The sequence below is a fragment of the Schistocerca nitens genome, chromosome 8 (assembly GCF_023898315.1).
Source record: "Schistocerca nitens isolate TAMUIC-IGC-003100 chromosome 8, iqSchNite1.1, whole genome shotgun sequence".
NCBI classification, from domain to species: Eukaryota; Metazoa; Arthropoda; class Insecta; order Orthoptera; family Acrididae; genus Schistocerca; species Schistocerca nitens.
Genome location: NC_064621.1, coordinates 635432685 through 635451932, shown reverse-complemented (window position 1 = coordinate 635451932; position 19248 = coordinate 635432685). Strand labels below are relative to the sequence as shown.

At 45.6% G+C, this 19248-nt stretch overlaps 1 protein-coding gene across 2 annotated transcripts in view; it reads right to left on the bottom strand.

Moving 5' to 3' along the window:
* The window catches only part of LOC126199331 (nonsense-mediated mRNA decay factor SMG5), a 305533-nt gene that overhangs the window by 21080 nt on the left and 265205 nt on the right, over positions 1 to 19248 (bottom strand). The gene's annotated exons all lie outside the window — the stretch shown is intronic.

The window sequence follows — 19248 nt, the reverse complement described above, 5'->3', positions numbered from 1 at the left end:
AACAATGAATTACAATACTGTAGAAGCATGAAATCCACAGCTTCTATTTTCAAGTTAGGAGTAGAAGCCATTTTTAATGTTTCGATTTTGTCCAGTGCACGAGTCTAAAAATAGAAGTACATAGTTGACGTTTCACGAGTTCTCTCTTAAATGTTGCTGATACACATAACGTTGTTGACTTTTTACATATGTATATTTAATCCATCACTTCCCTAACTATTAAAACTCAAAAGTTTCGCTGTTTACTTAGAAAACATTTAAAGCACAGAAATACATCAAGAATCTGTAAGAGTCATAGAACAAGACTATCGTGGACTTACTTCACTGCGATTGTGAAGAGAAAAAAAAAGCTATACTGCTGCGACAGTATTTCTGAGGGAAAGACGTCTAATACCATATGGTGCACGAAAATTGAACTATGGATGTGGTTCAATATTACACTGAGAAGTAAAATTGTTTACAAAATTCAGTAGTGTGTTCTACTGAGAGACAGCTAAACACAGACTTGGTTTGCTTCAGTTCTGAACCTTCCATTTACTTCTGCTATAAAACACGTCAAATTATGAGATACAACACTCCAGTTTTTTCCCCTACGATATAATTATTACAAATGGTATAAGCGCGCGGGCACACAATATATATATCCCATACACTGAGAGTCAGGTCCTCACCGTGACAAAGTTCTACTTAATCAAACAATAATTACACTAAATGTATAAATGCACTAAAATCCTTCAGGTTGTTCGCTGATCACCAAAGTAAAAGTCGGGAAAGAAGTGATTTGAGAGCTATTCGGACAGATACATTTTCCTCTAAGAGGCTCTCCTGGCCTATTCAGTTGTATTTTAACGAGTTATTATGCAATGTATTCCAGTACGTTTAGCAGCTTATAGAAGTTACTTTGATTTTATTGTTTAGTTTCCTAGTATATTACTATCCCAACGTTTCTTTCTTCTTCAGTAGATCATCTGATGATGATGGGTCAAATGGCTCTGAGCACTATGGGACTTAACTTCTGAGGTCATCAGTCCCCTAGAACTTAGAACTACTTAAACCTGACTAACCTAAGGACATCACACTCATCCATGCCCGAGGCAGGATTCGAACCTGCGACCGTAGCGGACGTGCGGTTCCAGACTGTAGCGCCTAGAACCGCTGGGCCACCCCGGCCGGCATCTGATGATGACTTTCTCATATGTAGAAATTAGAAATGACACAATTAGTGTGACCTTGTGAGGTTCTAGTGCTTCTGCACCGCCGTAATGCGCTTTTATGAAGGCATACTTTTGAAGAATCGTTACGACAAAGATGTTAAAAGTTAGGCCGCGTTGTGGTTGCCACTGTAATATTGTATCTGGCAACCGGAGCGCAGTGCCATATAGGTCGTTAACAGCACAAATTTAGTGGCATATAGGAATTGTACCTTTCTTATGTTTATTACAGACTACAAATAATAAATATCTACTAAATTAATCGAACTTCATTATTCTATAATTTATTTACCTGGATCCCATGCACACCACTGTCACCATTCACAGGCTAGGTCTTACGCCTTTCTGAATAGCCGACGGATACCTACAAGGTAGTATGAGGAGCGAACTATGTTCATGGTACATGCGATCAGCATGTCGCCAGTGCCTGCAGCCACTATTGCCAGTAGATGAATCCCATAATGAGAACTACCCCTCTGACTGCTGTGCTGCTGAATAAGTGTTCAAATGCAGTCTCTCTGTCTTCCCTGAGCGCTATTGACGTGTTTGAGGACTCCGTTCCACCGAGTCTCTCCTTGCCGCGAACGCGTTACTTCCTTATCTTGGTGAACAGAAAAGTGCCTCTTTGCGTGCTATTAGAGCACATCGTTTCGACATCTTGAACCATTGGTGAAATACGAAATTGGGCGTGACACTCGTAACCTTCCACCGGATGTTAAAACCAACATCTCAACAACGAAATAAAATATCGTTCTACTCTTAACTTAAAATTAAATTTCGATATCTTAATTCACATTTCACACAGAGCAATGTACGAGCTGAAATCAACCATTCACAAATTCTACGTAATGCGGTAAGTTCTTTAAAATTTCGTGGAATGCTTTACTTAATTTGATGCAGCACAGGAACTATGACGAAGAACGGTAAGAAATTCAGTCCTTTTACAACCGAAGATGTCAGACCGTAAGATGTGCAAAAACAATTTTTTTTTTCACTGAAATGTTTCGTTACAATTGGGTGATGAGTATTTCATAGCGGGCAAGAAGCCGTGTCTCAGCACATATGGCCACAATCAGGCGAACAGTACAGCGGAAAAAAAGCCGCAAACGGCACGGAATGCAGAGAGCACGTCTGCAGCAGTCGAAGGGTTAATTAATCCCTTGCGATGACACGTGTAAGGGCCAAAAACTGCCTTGTAATGCTAACCCGAGGCTTCAATATGCAGGGCGGGAGAGAGATAAGTCCCGTACCCTGTAATCCCTGTTTAGTATCAAATGTAATTATGCAGGTTGGTAGCTCTGTTACTTCTTATCAATTGTTGGAATCCATGTTTACATGTTTGGGCAGCAGCGGTCGCAGTCGAGTTTTAATTTGTGGCCGTGGCAGATGTGAGCGGTTATACACTCCTGGAAATTGAAATAAGAACACCGTGAATTCATTGTCCCAGGAAGGGGAAACTTTATTGACACATTCCTGGGGTCAGATACATCACATGATCACACTGACAGAACCACAGGCACATAGACACAGGCAACAGAGCATGCACAATGTCGGCACTAGTACAGTGTATATCCACCTTTCGCAGCAATGCAGGCTGCTATTCTCCCATGGAGACGATCGTAGAGATGCTGGATGTAGTCCTGTGGAACGGCTTGCCATGCCATTTCCACCTGGCGCCTCAGTTGGACCAGCGTTCGTGCTGGACGTGCAGACCGCGTGAGACGACGCTTCATCCAGTCCCAAACATGCTCAATGGGGGACAGATCCGGAGATCTTGCTGGCCAGGGTAGTTGACTTACACCTTCTAGAGCACGTTGGGTGGCACGGGATACATGCGGACGTGCATTGTCCTGTTGGAACAGCAAGTTCCCTTGCCGGTCTAGGAATGGTAGAACGATGGGTTCGATGACGGTTTGGATGTACCGTGCACTATTCAGTGTCCCCTCGACGATCACCAGTGGTGTACGGCCAGTGTAGGAGATCGCTCCCCACACCATGATGCCGGGTGTTGGCCCTGTGTGCCTCGGTCGTATGCAGTCCTGATTGTGGCGCTCACCTGCACGGCGCCAAACACGCATACGACCATCATTGGCACCAAGGCAGAAGCGACTCTCATCGCTGAAGACGACACGTCTCCATTCGTCCCTCCATTCACGCCTGTCGCGACACCACTGGAGGCGGGCTGCACGATGTTGGGGCGTGAGCGGAAGACGGCCTAACGGTGTGCGGGACCGTAGCCCAGCTTCATGGAGACGGTTGCGAATGGTCCTCGCCGATACCCCAGGAGCAACAGTGTCCCTAATTTGCTGGGAAGTGGCGGTGCGGTCCCCTACGGCACTGCGTAGGATCCTACGGTCTTGGCGTGCATCCGTGCGTCGCTGCGGTCCGGTCCCAGGTCGACGGGCACGTGCTCCTTCCGCCGACCACTGGCGACAACATCGATGTACTGTGAAGACCTCACGCCCCACGTGTTGAGCAATTCGGCGGTACGTCCACCCGGCCTCCCGCATGCCCACTATACGCCCTCGCTCAAAGTCCGTCAACTGCACATACGGTTCACGTCCACGCTGTCGCGGCATGCTACCAGTGTTAAAGACTGTGATGGAGCTCCGTATGCCACGGCAAACTGGCTGACACTGACGGCGGCGGTGCACAAATGCTGCGCAGCTAGCGCCATTCGACGGCCAACACCGCGGTTCCTGGTGTGTCCGCTGTGCCGTGCGTGTGATCATTGCTTGTACAGCCCTCTCGCAGTGTCCGGAGCAAGTATGGTGGGTCTGACACACCGGTGTCAATGTGTTCTTTTTTCCATTTCCAGGAGTGTAGTTCACTGCTGAGGAGAGCTTAGTGACTAGTGTGTGGTTACACGAACGACAACACACAGGTCACGCAGCAAGACACATTATGGGAGCATTCCAGGAAAGATGTAATAAGGCTGTAGTAAGGCGAAAGGTTGGATTGGGAAAGAGGTGCTTGTGCTTTTCGCAGTGTTAAAAGACAGGCCGCGGAGTGGAAAGGCGATAAGAGAAGAAACATGCACCGGAGTATCTGCTTCGATTGCACAATCCTATGAAGTCGACACGTAAACGCGCTTTTGAACTCGGTATACTGAGGACAACAATGCGAGATCACATGGAAAAAAGACCTTATGGTCAGACCTTTTCGATCGTTCATAAATAAGTAATCGGAATGATCACGTTTTTTTCAGCCGAGTTTGTCAACTGTATTTCCAAATGCAGTGAACCGTGCCAAGATTATGTTTTCAGATGAATGTGCCATTTATCGCAGCTACGTGCTAGAGGTATTGCCGTTTGGGCCAGACAGTCGAGTTAGAAAGGAACCCGCTTCATGTAATTATATGGACAGCGATGATGTCACAATGTCTGCTTGGAGCGTACTTTTTTGAAGAAGCTGTGAATGGCGCAAATTATTTACACCTCTTACGAACAGGGTTAATACCTCAGCATACGGTTGCAGCCGGACGGAGCGCCTCATCACTACGATCTTGCAGTGCGCGAGTTCCTAAATGAACACTTTCCGGGACGGTGGATTGGTCGCGGTTCACCAGCTCCCTTGAAATGACCGGCTTGAAGTCCTGACCTCACCACAGCTGACAACTCGTTACGTGTGGAGTCATTAAGGCGCACGTATCTGCACGTCGTTATGCTACGAATGACGAACTGCGCAACGCTGTCTGTTATGTCTTCCTTGGATGTTGTGTGGATCTTTAGTGGATGTTGGAGCGAGGAACAGACGCTGTTCATGAACAGAGGATTCAGATATAAATTTACACTACATCTAATATCAAACAGCAGAAATAATACATAACTTTGTTGATGAAATAGGAGCGTCAGTTGCTAACAGCAGATACGGATGTATAAATATATAGTGATAAAAAATGGCTCTGAGCACTATGGGACTTAACATCTGTGGTCGTCAGTCCCCTAGAACTTAAAACTACTTAAACCTAACTAACCTAAAGACATCACACACATCCATGCCCGAGGCAGGATTCGAACTTGCGACCGTAGCGGTGGCGCGGTTCCAGACTGAAGCGCCTAGAACCGCTCGGCCAGAAAGGCCGGCTTATTCAACTAGGAAACGCACAAATAGGGGTTGAGCGCATAAATGTTCGAACTTATGTACACCTTCCACTGGAACCCCGGAGAGGGGACTCTTGCATGTCATAGGCAGCGGCGTAACCTTAAAGCTCTGTATAGAGGAAAGTTTGGCCATCCTATTCCCCTGCGTTTGGCGTCGTCCGTAACTTAGCATTGGCCGAAACCGCGCCACGTAACATTAGCAGCCACTGTGGGCTCAAGCGTTGTGTGCGAAGCATAGGAAGTGTTGCGTATTTTCGAAAGTAGAATAATGCCCCCAGTGCTGTACTCCTGGCTGTTCGTTTCAAGTCGAAAATGGAGGAAAACTGTACAGAATTCCTTCCGAAGGGATTGACTGTACAGTATGGTTTAAACTTATATTTAGGGGGCTCAAAATAATGTACGGTACTTTGTTCCACACAATATAATGTACAAAAAGAAAAAAAAATGCACAATGGAAGCACCGAACCTACGACCTTTCATTCAGTAACCATTAACGTTACCAAGAGACTATTATTACTGTTTCCTACAGCCTAGTTTTATTCGAACATATTTTTAAAATGTTGTATTCTCTTGTACTTTCGTAATCATTCTCCTAATGCCATAGAACAATTTGCAGACAAAATGAAAAAAAAAAAAAAAAATCGGGGACGTTCGGCCGCCGAGGGCAAGTAGTTATTGCATTCGACGCCACATTGGGCGACTTGGTGCGTCGGAGATGGTGATGAAATGATGACGACGACGGCCCAACACCCAACCCATGAGCGGAGAAAAATCTCCTGTCCTAGCCGGGAATCGAACCCGGGCGCCTTGGCGTGGCATTCCGTCGCGCTGACCACTCAGCTAACGGGGACAGACTGCAGGCAACATTTAATGGGACAGATCTGTAAAGCATGCGTAATCATATGCACACGTTTATCAATTCTATTCACTAAGGTACTGCGCATATATATATTTGAATCCAATGCTTTATTTCATATAACAAAAGAAACATTGTGTGAACTTTCGATATAGAGCTTAAATTAGCGATGGATTGTTCCTTGCAGTTGCGAACTAATATTGGTTCCCTTCTGTCCTGCTGACGATTGGATGGGGCCAATTTAACGATAATTACGAAAACAGGTGTTCACTCTCAATACCGCAACATGAACTGCGAAATCTGCTTTCGCTACTAATAAAGGATAGCAGGGAAAAAAAACTGTTTTATGCTCACCACAACAAATGCATTTAGAGTCATTTAGCTTAAATCTGTTGAGATTTTTTGGTTGCTAAATATCCGACATGATCAGTTTGAAGCCACAGATCAGTTTTAGCAGTGCATTAGACGGTCGAGTGCAATTCTTTAGGATACACGGCTAAATATGCTGCAGAAGTCAATGTTATCACCAGCGGCGCAGTAGACCTAAACTGGCGGCTACTGGCAAGATGGCCGTACTTTCCCTGTACAGAGTTTTAGCGTAATCTCTCCTGGCGGTGGGAAACGCGGCGGCGTAACTGGCAGCGCGCGTATTTGAAAAGTGCGGCCGACCGAATAGCGGCCGAACACTGTGCTGTTGAGGATGCATTTCGCGCTATAACACCGGCCGTGGCCAAAACTATGTCAAGAACAACATGGAGGTGTCTGGATTGGTTGATTTGGGGGAAGGGACCAAGCAGCGATGTCAGCGACCCCATCGGATTAGGGAACGATGGGAACCATCCCGCATTTGCCTGAAGCGATTTAGGGAAATCATGGAAAACCTAAATCAGGATGGCCGGACGCGGATTGGAGCCGTCGTCCTCCCGAATGGGAGTCCAGTGTGCCAACCACTGCGGTGTACGGAAATGTGTTAACAGGATACTGGGGTACGTACCGACATACTGGACACTTACTCGTACGTAAGTAAGTACTCGTGCTGAAACATGTCAGGTCTGTCAGGAGTTACGGTGACTTTTTGACCACCCTGCATAATTAAAAAAAAAAAACTACAAAATGGTCAGTGAGTTCCCAATGACAGTATGCCTCGCTTGTGTAAGCTAATTCTTTCATTATTATTGCCATTAGATGAATCCCATAATGAGAGTTAGCTTCCTGACTGCTGTGGCCGAGTTAATTTGTCTTGCTCCGCCACTCCCCAGGTACTGAGGACGAGTTTAAAAACAGTCTCTACCGCCAGACTCACTGCTGGGAACGAGTTATTTCCATATCTCAGTGAATAAAGAAATGCCTCTTTGCGTGCTACTATGCATCGTTTCGATGTCTTGGACTAATTGTGAAAAATGACAATTTCTTAGGACGGGAAGATTCCCGATATGCAAGTGCAGAATTAGGCGCCGGGTATAAAACCGATATCTCGAGAACGAAATGAGATTACCTGCGCCCCTCGAAAACGAGCGCGCACACTTTGGCAGACTTGCAGGCGGTGCAAAACCGTGGCGAGCGGTTTACATCGAGCTTATGAGAGCGCGGGGCTGCTGCTGGCGCTGGTGCGGCGTGCGTCAGCCGTTCCCCGCGGCTGACCCCTGCGCCCTGCCCTCTCTATTCCACGGGCCGCCGCACGGTCCTCAAACACAGTCGCTGCGCGGCCGGAGCTGGCCTACAGTGCCAATCACGGCTGCGGCCCGCCGGTGTGTGGCGTGGCGCCAGCTCAGCACGGCTGATGGTACAAGGCATTAGCAAGTGGTGGCGGCGCGGGGGCGGGAGGCGGGGGCGGCTATCGCGGGGGCGGCGCTAATAACGGCGCGGCCAGGGCGGCCGCACGCGAGGCGAGGCGAGGCGAGGCGAGGCGAGGGAGGCGCCACGCCACGGCTCCATCTCATCTGCATGCAAACAAGAGGCGCGCGTTAACTGCGACTTCCCAGCGCCGAGCCGCGCAACTTGCCGACCCAGCCGCTAGCCCCGCCTCGGCAGGTAAATTACCTCCCGCGGCGCCGGCGCGCAGAGAGAGAGAGAGAGAGAGAGAGAGAGAGAATTGTACCGTGTACCGCCGGCTTGTTCCCTGCCCCCCCCCCCCTCCCACACCCCTTTGCGATTTCCCCGAGCCCGCTTTTAGCGCGCTCTTGCACGCGATCTCGAGATAGCCGCTCGCTACCAGCTGATCATTAAACTGAACCACCGCCTGTGTATAAACGGGAAGCCACTGCCGGCTGTAATTACCACTAATTCGTCACTGCGTATCGTACGGCGCCAACCTTAACGGCGATATCCTGCGAGCCGAGGTAACAGCCAGAATCTATGTTCCTACATTTTCGGAAAGCTCTCGACAGTGAACCACACGTCACTCGCGTGGTTACCAGTTGTAAGGTTACTATAATCAATACCCTTAACCAATGACCGATATTTACAGCTCTTGTACGGGGGCTGCGATTTAGCTGATGCGCTACGTTCTGGATGTTTCGCACCAGCGGTCGCGGGATCCAAGGTGGTCCGAGTGGAGGCCCAGATGCGCGGACAAATGAATTTTAATGAATAAATATTCTGAAAGTCATAATAAATATGCCGAGTCGTCATAGTAACTGAATATAAGCAGGAAATAGTTTTGCCAATCTAATTGTGAAAAATCGTGAGTTATGAGCAGCTTGAAGATTGCAGAGCGACACGTGTATGGAAGCATACGGCAACATTTTTTTTTTTTTTACAGTCGCGTAAAAACTTGGAATCACGGAAGAAGTCTCAAAGAACTTCGCGTGAAGTAACGCGAACGAGGTGAAAGAAACTTAGTGGGTGAGCAGGCTGGCTGGATCTGGACTCACAGAGACTGATCAGGGTCCATAAGCTCGATCTACTTGAAACAAAACTGTGTTCAAACGGAGCGACTTCTCTAATTTCGGAATTATCCTTTAATATAGTTCCCTATAAGTACAGGATGGAATGCACATGTTGGTTTACGCACACGGTTCAATTCAATAACCATCTCTGTGTCTGAGGTAACAAACTGCTATCACACCTAAACACACTGCGCTGACGAAAGTAATGGGGTAGGGATATGAAAATGTAACTGCGTACACAAGGTATAACAGGGCGTTACTCAGGTGATTCCTGTGAAAAGGTTTCCGACGTGATCATGTTTGCACGACACGAATTAACAGACTTTGAACGTGGAACAGTAGTTGCAGCTACACGCAAGTGACATTCCATTTCGGAAATCGTTAGGGAATTCAATACTCCGAGACCCCCAGTGCACCGAGAATACCAAATTTCAGTAGGAGAGCAGCGGCGCTTGCCTACAGTTGTCAGTGTTAACAAACAAGCAACACTGCGTAAGACAACTGCAGAATTAAATGTGGGACGTACGACGAATGTATCCGTTAGGGCAGTGCGGCTATGGGAGCAGACGACCGGCGCGAGAGCCTTTGTTAATAGCACGACATCGCCTCCAGTGCCTCTCCTGGATTCGTGAGCGTATCGGTTGGACTCTAGACGACTGGAAAACCGTGACCTGGTCAGATGAGTCGCGATTTCATTACTAAGACCTGATGGCAGGGTTCGAGTGTGGCGTAGACCCCCCGAAGCCACGGACCCACGTTCTCAACGGGGGAATGTGCAAGCTCGTGGTGGCTCCATAATGATGTGGGTTGTAATTAGGCGGAAAGGTCTGGGTCCTCTGGTCCAATTGGAAATGTTAGTGTTCGGCTACTTGGAGACCATTAGCAGCCATTCACGGACTTCACGTCCCTAAACAATTTTTATGGATGACAATGCGCCATGTCACCAGGCCAAAGAACATTCTGGACAATACGAGCGAATGATTTGGCCACCCAGATCGCCCGACATGAATCCCTCGAACATTTATGGGGCATAATCAAGAGCTAAGTTCGCGCACAAAATCCTGCACCGGCAACGCTTTAGCAATTATGGACGGCTGTAGAGGCACCGGGGCTCAATATTTCTGCAGGGAGCTTCCAACAGCTTGCTGAGTCCACGCCACGTCGAGTTGCTGCATTTCTCCGGGCAAAAGGGTGTCCGACACGCTATCAGCAGGTATCCCATGACTTCTGTCACCTCAATGTAATCAATACCCTTACCGAAGGCCGAAATTAACAGCTCTTTTCCAGTGGCTGCGATACAGCTAATGTGCTACAAGGTTCTGGACGTTTCGTGCCCGGAATCCAAGGTAGATTGGGTGAAGGCTCAGTTGCGCGAACAAATTAATTTTGACGAAGACGTACTTTCAAAGAGATAAGCAATATCTGAGTCGTGATGTCACTGAATATCGTGGGATATAATTTTGTCAATCTGACTGTGAAAAATTATGAGTAATGAGCGGTTTGAAGATTGGGGAGTGATGTGTGTATACCAGCCATGACAGACTAATTTCTTTACAGGCGCTTATGTGGTCCATTCTTGATTACTGTTCAAGTGTTTGGGAAGCCCACCAGGTCGGATGAAAGGAACACTGCTGCTAAATTTGTTACCTGTTGGTTAGATCAGAACGAGGGTTTACGGAAATGCTACGTGAGCTTATATGCGAGGAAATAAGACAAATATTTTCACAAAACGCTGTTGCAGGAAGTTCGCGGAATCAGCATTTGTGACAGACTGCAAGTCGAATCTACTGTCTCCTACATTCGTCTCATGTCGAGCGGCAGCCTTCGTTAGTGCAGCGGTGTACCAAAGTACACCGCCTCATTCTGTGAGTTGTCGCAGGTCCTCACTAGAAGCGACTTCTTCTGGGTTTCACCTGTGCCCTTTAGTTAAATCTCCTATAAGTTTGTGTATTCATCAGGCACGTTTCCGCGTTTTATTAACTCTGTGGTGCATGTTAACGGCGTTTGTATTGCGCTAGGCTATTGCTTTGTGTTTGAAGAGACATTTGTAGTAGTTAGATCCGTCACTCAAATGGCAGCTTTCGTTACAGCAGCAGCGCATCGAAGTACACTGTTTTGTTCTGTGAACTGATGCAACTTCTCATTAGAAGCAACTTATTCCAAATTTCACCTGTTCTCTTTAATTAAATCTCCTAATTTCTTGCATGTTTGTGTATTTATCAGGCAAAGTCCCCTGTTGTATTAACTGCCTACACTATATTTCCCCCATCTTTAGTATGGATAGGAACTGTGATTGCTGTGATCAAATGCGAGCTAAGTCAGTGACCCTTCGCTCACAGCTCCAGGCAGTGTTGGCTTTGGTCACGCAGCTTGAGGCTATTGCGAATGAGCATCACTGTGGGAATCCAGATATGAGGATCCATGGTACGTCCAGCAGCACGTCATCGGTGCCTCCTATCGGTTCACTACTGGGGTTGCCCTGGGTGCCACCCACACTGAGGTTGTTGATCCCCCACCTATGGTCGAGTTAGTGATTGTTCCAAGATGTGGAAGGCAGCAGAAGACTTTTCGAGGAGTCGCTAGGAGGGCCTCCATAGTTCATCTGATGAACAGGTATCAGGCGCTATCTGTGGCTGACAAAAGACCCTGAGCCAGATGCAGTCGCTCACACTGTTCCAGAAAAAGCTTCTCGGCCTCCAACGTTTGGGCATTCACAGAGGGTGCAATTACTGGTAGCTGGGAGCTCAGACATTAAGCACCTAATTGGGCTCCTTAGGAATATGGCTACCAAGGATGGAACGCGTTGTCTGGATGTCGTGAACAGCATAGAGTGCTGCCATCTTCAGGTGATGGCTCATGTCGGTACTAACAATGTGTGTCGCTTTGGATGAGAATACGCAGATCCTCTCTAGTTTACCGAGCGAGGTGGCGCAGTGGTTAGCACACTGGACTCGCATTCGGGAGGACGACGGTTCAAGCCCGTCTCCAGCCATCCTGATTTAGGTTTTCCGTGATTTCCCTAAATCGCTTCAGGCAAATGCCGGGTTGGTTCCTTTGAAAGGGCACGGCCGATTTCCTTCCCCATCCTTCCCTAACCCGAGCTTGCGCTCCGTCTCTAATGACCTCGTTGTCGACGGGACGTTAAACAACACTAACCCTCTCTAGTTTTTGGCAGCTAGCTGAAGTGCTACGGACTGCCAGTCTTGCTCGCGAGATGAAGGCGGGGCTCGCCGTGTGTACCATCGTCAACAGAACTAACTGAGGTCCTTTGGTACACAGCCGAGTGGAGTGTCTGAATCAGAGGTTCAGACGGTTCTGCGACTATGTAGGCTGTAGATTCCTCGTCTTGTGCCATAGGTTGGTGGGTTTCTGGGCACCACATAATAGGTCAGGAGTCCACTACACACAGGGTGCAGCTACCGCTTGGTGGGGACTGTGTGGACCGGACTGTGTCCTTTTTAAGGTTAGAAACTACGGAATGGGCGTCAGTCTAAAATGGTGCTGGGCAGACACAGGATGAAGGTAGACATAGTAAAGTAGCTATAAACTGCTGTTACTGTGCAGGGAAAGAACCAGAGCTCCAAGAGCTAATGGAAAGCACAGAAGCTCAAATCGTTATCGGTATGGAAAGCTGCTATAACTCGAAATAATTTCAGCCAAAATTTTTACAAACGACCTAACCGTGTTCAAAAAGGATACATTAAATACACTTAATGGTGGACTGTTTCTTGCGGTCAGAAATAGTTTATCGTCTAGTGAAATTTAAGTTGACAGTTTCCGTGAGTTAGTACTGGCAGAGGTTAAAGCTAACAACCGGAATAAATCAATAATTGGTTCGCTTTATCACCCCCTGTCTCATATGATACAGTTGCAAAACAGTTAAAAAAGAAAAATTGAGTCTTATTTCAAATAGATACCTCACTCATACAATTACAGTTGATGACTTCAACCTATTCTGGACGTGCTGCCGATAATACATGTTTAAAGTCGGTGGTTAGGCATAAAACGTCGTTCGAAATCGTATTGAATGCTTTTTCAGTTAGTTAGGGAGCCAAATCGAAAAATTAATGGTTGTGAAAACATACTTGATCTCTTAGCAACAAATAATCCTGAGCAAATAGCGAGTATCATGACAAACACAGGGATTAATGACTACAAGGTTGTTGTAGCGAGACTGAATACTGTAACATCAAAAACTCATCAAAAATAAACGTAAGATACGACGATTTGGAGAGGAAAAAAAAATTTAAAAAATTGGCTTGACGCCTTCCTAGGAGACAGTTCCCACTCCTTCAAAACCTTGGAAGCGTACATCAGATGTGGTTTGAATTCAAAGAAATAGTATCGATGGCAATTTAGAGATATACACCAAATAAATTAATAACAGGTAGTAACGATACCCTATGGCACACAAAATAGGTCAGAACACTGTTGCAGATGCAATGAAAAACCCATGCCATATTTAAATGAACGCAAAACCACCAAGGTTGGGAAAGTTAACACAAACTCGGAAGTGCGAACTTCAATGCGAGATGGTTTTAGTAGTTTCCATAACGAAACTGTGTCTCGAAATCTGGCAGAAAACCCAAAGTGACCTGGCACACATCAAAAAGTACACCAGCGGTAAGACGCAATCAATACCTTCACTGCACGATAACAATGGTAGTGTTACTGATGGCAGTGCGAAAAAACCGAGTTATTAAACACGGTTTTCCGAAATTTCTTCACCAAAGAAGACGGAGTAAATATTCCAGAATTCGAAACGTGTACTACCCAAACATGAGTAACTTATAAGTAGGCATCCTCGGTGTAGTGAAGCAACTTGAATCACTTAATTAAGGTAAGGGCTCCGGTCCAGATCGTATACCAGTTAGGTTCCTTTCATAGTAAGTTGATACCATAGCGCCATACTTACCAATCATATACAACCGTCTATTCGTCGGGAGGTCATTTCCTATACACTGGAAAGTGGCACAAGTCGCACCAGTAATCAAGGACGGAAATGGGGAGTGATCCGCTGAATTACGGACCCATATCACTAACGTCGATTTGCAGCAGGATTCTGGAACATATGCTATCTTCGAACATTATGAATTACCTTGAAGGAAACGATTTATTGAGAAACAGCCAACACCGATTTCAGAAAATATCGTTCGTGTGAAACACAAATAGCTTTTTATTCTCACCAAGTAATGAGTTTATATATAGTGGATCTGCAACTGATTCCATATTTTTAGATTTCCGGAAGCCTTTTGACACCGTTCCTCACAAGCGACTTCTAATCCAATTGCGTGCCTATGGAGTATCGTCTCAGTTGTGCGACTGCATTTGTGATTTCCTGTCAGAAACGTTACAATTCGTAGTAACTGACAGAACGTCATCGAGTAAAACAGAAGTAATATATGGTATTCCCCAAGGAAGTGTTGCAGGCCCTTTGCTGTTCCTGATCTACATAAATGATTTAGGAGACAATCTGAGCAGCCCTAATAGATTGTTTGCGAGAATGACGCTGTCATTTTCCGCCTTGAAAAGTCGTCAGATGATCAAAACCAATTGTAAAGTGATTTAGATATATATGGCGCGAAGGTGGAAATTGACTCTAAATAATGAAAAGTGTGAAGTCATCCACATGAGTACTAAAACGAATCCGCTGAATTTCGGTTACATGATAAAATCTACATAAATCTAAGGCTCTAAATTCCGCTAAATACTTAGGAATTACAATTACGCATAATTAAATGGGAATGATCAAACAGATAGTGTTGTGTGGAAAGCAAATTGCGGTTTAGTGGCAAAACACTTAGAACACGCAACAGGTCTATTAAAGAGACCACTTGCACCACGCTTGTCTGCCCTCTTCTGGAGTACTCATGTGCGGCGTGTGTTATTGGTATCATATAGTGTTAACGGAGGGCTTCGTAAAAGCTCCACCTCGTTTTGTACTATCGTGGAATAAGGGAGAGAGTGCCAAGGATATGATACGCTAATTGGGATGGCAATCAATGAAACAAAGGAGGTTTTCGTTGCGGCAGCATCTTCTCATGAATTTTAGGTCACCTACTATCTCCTCCAAGTGAGAAAATATTTAGTTGACGCCGACCTACATATGGATATGATAATCATAATAAAATAACAGAAATCAGATCTCGCACTTTTCCCCATGCACTGTTCGAGAGTGGAACGGTAGAGAAATAGCTTGAAGGTAGTTCGATGAACCCTCTGCCAGGCACTTAGTTGTGAATTACAGAGTAATCATGTAGAAGTAAGGTCAAGGGAGACTGGAGGTCGTGCGGAGGTATACAGTGCGTCATTTTCCCCTTCCTCTATTTGCAAGTGAAAAAGGACTGACAAAGTACCCTCCGCCATGACCTTTACATGACTTTTGGAATATGTATATTCCCTCCGACTGCATCAATCAAGATCCAGTCTTTCTGCTCCGCGTAGTTTCTTAAGTACGAGAGCAGTGCCGGAAGTAATGCAACAGTGATCATAGTTTCTTTATTAACCGTTGTAGAATGATTGAACTTCACATGTTACAAGATGCGAGAGTCACTCTTCCTTTACGCAGCAGTTTTTTAGAACGTGTTCTCCTCGCTGCATTTGATAATTAATTCTAAGCAAAAGCAAAGTGACGTCACAGAGTTCTTAGCAAAGGAAACTTGTAAACTCGGCGTCATTTCTAGAAGGCTTCGGGACGAGTAAGGGCAAGGCACACAGATTAAGCAAGAGGTTTATAAGAGGAGGACGGAAACGGCGGCCCACGCCACGCATCGTCAGTGGGTGGACGGGCTGATTTGCGCTGGCTGGCGTGTCGTAATGTTTTGAGATTGCTGCACGACTCAGCTCTAATTACAACGTCATGGAGAAGACGGTGACAAGCGTGCGATAACGTCAAGTGGGTTGAAAGCAGAGAATCGAACATCCGACCTGCACGAGAGTAAAGAGTGGAAGTCGGTTGTGATATGCTTGAAGCGTTCGAAGCAAATATACATGTTTTTTTCTGATGTGTTGAAATGAGACAAAACCAAAGGAAACGAAGGTTCAGTCACGGAATGGCATCACACCTCTTATCCAAGCCCCATCTTAATCTTAACATTTAGACGCACTGGACAACACTACATTGGCTACGGAGGAACGATGTAATTTGAGGAAACTCCAAGTTTGCTTCTTTCAGTACACATGTTGCTTGCAGATGGGAAGTCCTGATTCGAGCAAATGTCATTCTTCGTGCCGCCTCACCTTGGAATGCACCAAAGATAACACATTTTGGCAAAGTGCCCTCTTGAGGACTTGGGTCTGTGGATGCCCGTCTGGTCTCCAGACATAGACGAAAATTCCAGTCAGAAACAGGATGCTGGATGCACAGAACAACACGACGCATTCACTGAGAAAAGGCGGGCACCACTAAGCATGATTCTTTCCCCTCGGTGAAGAGTATGATCGAAAACTTATAAGGCAGACGCCAAGTAAAACACTTGGATGATCACAATTCCCACAGTGCTCAAACCATGTACCATTCATTGCTTGCATCTACCATAATGTTTTGCACAATGTACAAGCCGAGGCACAGTGAAAATAATTATGGCAATATAACTGCTGAGTGCATGTCATGCATTATAATTTTAATTACGGCTAACCGTGTTATCGGCTCCAGGTAGCTATGTTTTGTTTAGGCTATTTAATGAGTTTAGTTTTAGGATATACGGTGTTGCATTTATAAGACTGTGATGTGAATCTCTGGCGCCCATAAAAACACAGTAACAGTAATCTTTGATCAATAAATGATTTATTATATCAATTTGGATTGCAACTGATGCTCTGTACCGGAGAACTTAAATTTCACTGTTATTTTAAATTACGCGATGCTCTAGTGTGCAGGGGAATCTGTAGAAATTCAGCTCGTTACAATTGCGACAACATTAATCGCTTGCCACTAAATACGGGGAGATGAGAGTAACTAGCTGTACTTAAGCAGTCGGATTAACAGTCAATGATGTCGCGAGCTGAACAGATGGGAAATGGATTCAAGCGAGTTTACAGTGAACAGAGGGGGAATGGATTCACACGAGTTTTCAGGCGCCTAAGGGTGGCAGGGTTTGCACAGTAGCCAGACAGCTAAGCAGGCAATAGCGGAATTGGGTAGGTATTTCTAAACAACAGCGTAATGTGAAAAGTGGATTCAGTTAAGGCACAAAGCATGTGCAGGCTTTTGTGTGTGTGTGTGTGTGTGTGTGTGTGTGTGTGTGTGTGTGTGTGTGTGTGTGTGTGTGTGTGTGTGTGTTTGTTTGTTTTTAGAGCGACGTTATTAGCGCCATTGCTAAAATAGTCTGACACGAATGTGGGTAAAAGTGTAAATACTCAAAATCAAACTCACTTAAAGTTACAAATCACTCTCACTCTTTTTACTCAGATTTACGAGTACCTGTTCAGTCATACCCAACCAATCAGAATGTAAAACTGTGAATTTCGTCATATCAGATAATTCTCATTTATTGTTCCGTCTCAGTTTTTTTAAACTGGATAACACTGTTTGACCATTCTGGATCATCATCAGATCCAAGCAGTTGCGTCAGCAATCCGTGTTGCCTACTCAGAACCACATATCAGAGAGTGATAGAAACATGTAATCCAAGGAAAGAATGTGCAACTGAGATTGATCAATAGATGAGAATCATCTTAACCGTCTAAAACAGTAGTTGATTCTCTCAAGACGATGATGTTGTCTTTAGTGAATTCTGTCAATGTTTAAATGCTGTGTTAAAATCCAAACTCAACAGCCGAGTAAATGCTAATACAACTCAGGAATGTGTGACGGATGACACAGAAAAAGCCAGGATGAGACAGCCGCCCTCGTAATCCGTTAAAGCATTCTCCCTAATAGTCTACGGGGCGAGCCAGGCATTTCACAAAATTTTATAAGTAGTACAACATTCGTTTCACCGTCTGCTATAGAGGACAAATCAGCTGCTGAGCACTGCTTACTTGTCTGTGTGTAGAAGTTTCGTGGTCTGAAGACTGGGTTGAAACAGCTTTCATTTCCAGACTATACTGTTCAAGCCTCTTGCTCTCTGTGTAATTACTGGAGGACCAGGAGGAGGAAGAGATTAATGTGTAACGTTTCGTCGACAACGAGATCATTACGAGACGGAGCACAAGCTCTGATCTGGGAAGGCTGGAGAAGGAAAGCGGTCGTGCCCTTTCGAAGGAAACATCCCGGCATTTGCCTTAAGCGAGATCCGGAAATCACGGAAAATCTTAATTAGAACGGCCGGACGCGGGTTTGAACTGTCGCCCTCCCGAATGCGAGTCCAGTGTTCTAGCCACTGCGCTACCCCGCTCGTTGCGTAACTAACGGAGCATACGTCCACTTGAACGTGCTCGATGTATTGAAGCCTTAACTCGTCTCCTATAATTTTTACCCTCCACAATTCTTTTATCGAACTCACGATTCGTAGATGCTTCAGGGTGTCTCCTATTAACAGGTCCCTTTTTGTAGTCAAGTTTGGCCACAAATTTGTTTACTCCCTAACTCAAGCAGTTCATCTTCAAGTAGTTGCCCTATCCATCTAATGTTTAGCATTCTTCTGTAGCATTGCATTTTGAAATTTGCTATTCTCTTCTTGTCTGTGTTGTATCGTCCACACGTTTCACTTTCGTCCAAGGTTACACACGTGGCAAATACCGTCAGATAAGACTTCGTAACACTTAAATTTGTATTAGATGATTTTTTTTCAGAAGTGCTTTATTAATACTGCATGTCCCAATTTATATCCCTTCTATTTCCACCATCGTCTGTTATTTTGCTACCCATATACCGAATCTCAGACTTTTATGGTCTCATTTCCTTATCTAATTCCCTCAGCATCACCTGGTTTAATTCGACTACATTCAATTATTCTTGGATTTACTTTTTCTGATCATATTACAATATCTTTTCTAGCTCGTCTGAATACAAGATGCATTCAGTTAGAATGTGGCGCACTAAAATCTGATCACCACAAGCCCTGCATATTGGCGGGTCTTCTAGCCACAGTAGAGAGCTAAGTGTCATCGAGCTGTGCCGATCGTAGTCTAGTGACAAGGACTTCATCTCGCCTCCCTCGGCGGAACGAAGTACACGACTGGCGAGCAGTTGTATTCTCCAGCCGCAGCTCGCTACTGTCCGTTACTTTCAGGCACTCTACGTAGTG